General features: G+C 41.8%; 1 pseudogene; it reads left to right on the plus strand.

The window, feature by feature from the left end:
• The first annotated feature begins 1067 nt into the window (after nt 1-1067).
• Nucleotides 1068-3406, plus strand: LOC149395080 (pentatricopeptide repeat-containing protein At2g22070-like; annotated as a pseudogene).
• The last annotated feature ends 931 nt before the right edge of the window (nt 3407-4337 follow it).

Consider the following 4337-nt stretch of genomic DNA (forward strand, 5'->3'; position numbering starts at 1 on the left):
GCTTTAGTTTTTATTTTAGTGTTTGGTTGTTATTAGAGCTTTTAGAAGAGGAAAAAGTGGTCTTCGACGAAATCGACAACAAGACGAGTTCTCCTTCTCTGAATTCAATCGTTCTTCTTTCTTCTTCCATTTTATTTATTTTGTTGCTTTAGAGTATTGTTGAAGATCGTTTTTTTATTTAATATGAATTTGTTTTTTGTTTTATATTGAGTTTTGATTATGAATTCGTTTAGCGGTTAGATTTTTATGGTGCAGCGATGTAGCCCGAGCCAACACTAACGTGTTGATGATTCTCTAATATTTGTGTATTGCTCGTTCCCAATTTTGTTTGCTTGATTATTATTTATGATTGTTGTTAGTTCATTGATTAGCTACCTTTGAATCATTCTATATGATTTTTCTACACGAGATAGAGTAAATTTATGATGTGTTTGCTATAATCTTCATGATTGACCCAGGTTAGTAGAAAACTCTAGGCGAGGGTGCAATCGTTTGAATTTTTTTTTTATCGTGTGGTTGTTTTAATAGGATTAAAAGCGGAAATGATAACAATCCGTCAATTGCATAGGTTTGTTATAGCACTCAAGAGAGATTAGTGAATATGTTAGAGATGGTGGGATTGGTAACATAGGAACGAGGCAACAATAGACAATATAGGAATACTCAAAGTAGTCGGTTTCTGATGAAGTCGTGACCCTGTTTTTCTCTTTGGTTAAACTCGTTAGATTTATTATTTTTTCTCTTTTATTTATTCTTGTTTATGAAAATCATCTCCCATTCATACTTTAGAATCGATTCGCATCAATTTAAAAACAATCGTTAAAGTAACTAGTACTCGCAAGATTGATACTCGTATTTTTGTGCACTATATTATTTGAGCTATACGTACGTTTGCTTGTGTGATTTATCCGCGACAGCGTTTTTTTATCGATTTGAGATCGCCAAATGCTAACATTGAACAATAATTAATATAATTGATTTATATTAATAATAACGATCGTGCTGGTACCTAGTCGGCTAAAACTTAAAATAAACACAAAGCTACATCAGTTACAAAGATAATACTCAGAGGGAGACAAAATTTCCATTATATAATTCTTTCATCTAATTTTTTTTTTTCTCTCTCTCTCTCTATATATATACATATATGTGTGTGTAAATATATACCGCTCTATATCGGTATCACATACCGAGCTTTCCAATTCTGATCATGCAGTGCCCAAGATCGCCGAACTCTCTCACGTTATTGGATTCCTATGCGATTCACCTCCAAAAATGCCTCAAGGTCAAACACCCTTTTGCCGAGAAATCAGTCCACGCTTAAATCATCAAAGGCGAGCTTTCCGGGGGCATTTACTTGTTCAATAATCTACTCAATTTTTACTCAAAAACCGGGTGCATCGCTGATGCCCGCCAACTGTTCGACGAAATGCCTGTTCGAACGACATACTGTTGGAACACAATTCTCTCGGCCTTTGCAAAACAAGGTCGGCTAAGAGAAGCCCTCGACATTTTTCTTCGGATGCCAGAGCGTGATTCCGTGTCTTGGACCGTGATGGTCGTGGGCTATAATCAGATGGGCAGGTTCGGTAGCGCAGTTAGGATGTTTCTGAAGATGATCTCGGAAAAAGTTCCGATCACACAGTTCATGGCTACTAATATTCTCGCCTCGTGTGCCAGCATTGGAGCTGTTGATATCGGTAAGAATGTCTATTCGCTCACCGTTAAAACCGGGTTTGGTGGCTATGTTTCCGTGGCGAATTCGTTGCTCAACATGTACGCGAAGTTTAGTGATCCTTTGAGAGCAAAGGCAGTGTTTGAGCAGATGAGAGTGAAGAACCGGATGAGCTGGAACGCCCTGATTAATTTGCATATGCAATCGGGTAGTTTCAATGCTGCTCTTTTGCTGTTCGAGAAAATGGACAGACCCGACATAGTTTCTTGGAACACGATCGTTTCGGGGTACAATCAGAGTGGATTCGACACCGAAGCACTCGCATTCTTCTCAGATATGATAAAGCACACTTCTCTGAACCCCGACAAGTTCACATTCCTCGAGCGTTCTCTCTTCATGTGGAAATCTCGGCAACTTGGGACTCGGGAGACAAATCCACGCTCGGATCATCACAACAGACGAGTTCGAAGTCTCGGCCTCTCTGGTCAACTCTCTGATCTCGATGTACGCGAAATACGGTGACGTTGAGTCCGCGAACAACATTTTGAACCGCTCGAGCCTCGATACAATAGCTTTCACGGCTCTATTGAACGAGTACGTTAAGCTCTGTAACGTGGGTCCTGCCCGGAAGATATTCGACTCATTGAAGAACCCCGACGTGGTTGCCTGGACTGCGATGATCGTTGGGTACTCGAGGAACGGCTTGAATGAGGAAGCCTTGGAGCTCTTCAGAACAATGGCAAACAGAAATGGACCAAAACCGAACCAATACACCCTAGCAGCCATCTCGAGTGCCTGCCTGTCGTTGCACCACGGGAAGCAAATTCACGGGAATGCCATCCGATCCGGGGAGGTCTCTTCAGTTTCCGTGGCAAACGCTTTGATTGCGATGTATGCGAAAGTGGGGTCCATAAGTGCCGCCAGGAAAGTATTCAGGCTAACGCTCAGCGAGAACAACAGAGACACTGTGACTTGGACCTCCATGATTGTATCGCTAGCCAAGCACGGGGTCGGAGAAGAAGCCATTGAGCTCTTCGAGGCCATGATCGCTCTCGGCATCAAGCCCGACCGTGTAACCTTCGTCGGGGTACTCACAGCTTGTACCCACAATGGGTTGGTCAAAAAGGGCCGTGGCTACTACGATGCAATGAGAAACGTGCACCGAATCGAACCCGATTTGAGCCACTACACGTGCATGACCGACATCTTCGGCCGTGCCGATTTGCATCGAGAAGCGTTCAATTTCGTGAAAACAATGCATGTCGAGCTAGATGCCGATACTTGGAGTTCGCTCCTCTCGGCTTGTAGAGTTCACGACGATGCTGAAATGGCCAAAATCGCAGCCGAGAGATTGCTTCTCGTCGAGCCTGAAAACGGCGGAGCATACTCAACGCTCGCGACTATTTACTCGGGCTGTGGGAGATGGGAAGAGTCGGCGAGGATACGAAAGTCAATGAGAGATAGAGGAGTGAAAAAGGAGCGAGGACTTAGTTGCTTATGAAATACACCTCTTTCGAAATCAAGGCAGAGAGGTCATGAAAGCACTTTTTCCTCTGGCTCGAAGTTGTTTGTAGGTACGTAGTTTTGTGATTGTTTTTAAATACACGTAAAATATCTTATATATTTCTGTCCTGGAGGTCGTTTTCGTGTTCATAAATAGTGATTGATGACTCGTCAGAGGGTCTGAACAGGACGCTTCTCAGGTTTTCCTATTTTACAATTCGGTTGACAATAACATGATATCCGTGGAAAAAAAACAACTTCGGATATTTTGTGAAGGACAATAACATGATTTCGCTCTTCTTCTGTCTGAATCAATCGATATATTGTGCACAAAAGTTTTATTGAGGTTGTCATGGAGCTGAAACTGGCATGAAATTTCACCTTGTTGAGCTATTCACCTTACAATTTACGAATCACTGAAGTAAACTTCAAAAGCATATAGAATAATGTCTCTCTGAGCTAAAAGCTAGTGCAAAATTTTCTGATGTAGACAGTATGATGGAAAAGACATGGAAAGAGATTATATAGTTGGGTTTTGTGAGGACGAGGTTAAGGAACGGATTTTGAGAAAATAGCTGTTGTGTTTGGGTTATAATAAGTACAACCTGAGCAACGCTGATTTGCTTGATGGACTTGCTCCGGGAATGAGGATGGGACTGATTTGCTTGATGTGGAAAGGTACATATCATGGTGAATTCTCTGTGAAATCAGTCACGAAGCTCCTTTGTCGAGCTCCATTCGATCCAAGGCCAGAGCTATGGAGCAAACTGTGGAAGACTAAAGTTCACGAGAGAGTTAAAATGGTGTTGCGGAGGCTTGGAGGGAACTATTTTCCACTAGCGGAGTTCGTTGGAAAGACTGTCCGAATTTGTCCTTGGCACATTTGTTTAACTCAGTTTTAGCTCTCGTGCCAAATTTTTATTTCGTGTCTTTTGAGTGCATTTCCAAATACTCAATTGAACACATTGGCGCATTTTGTGTGTACATAGGCCTCCCGTTCTTTTGACTCTAGTTTTCTCTCGATTGAAGACTTCTCGGCCTCTGTCCGGGGAGCGGTTTTGGCAAACCTAGTCTTGGAATCAAAGTTACTATTTCTTCAGAAAAAACAAAATATATCACTAAATAAAAAATCGATAAAGTAAACACATTTAAAATAAAG

This window comes from Urtica dioica, chromosome 5 (genome assembly GCF_054948205.1).
Source record: "Urtica dioica subsp. dioica isolate 48M chromosome 5, U.dioica_male_clone48M_v1_H2, whole genome shotgun sequence".
In the NCBI taxonomy this organism is placed as follows: domain Eukaryota; kingdom Viridiplantae; phylum Streptophyta; class Magnoliopsida; order Rosales; family Urticaceae; genus Urtica; species Urtica dioica.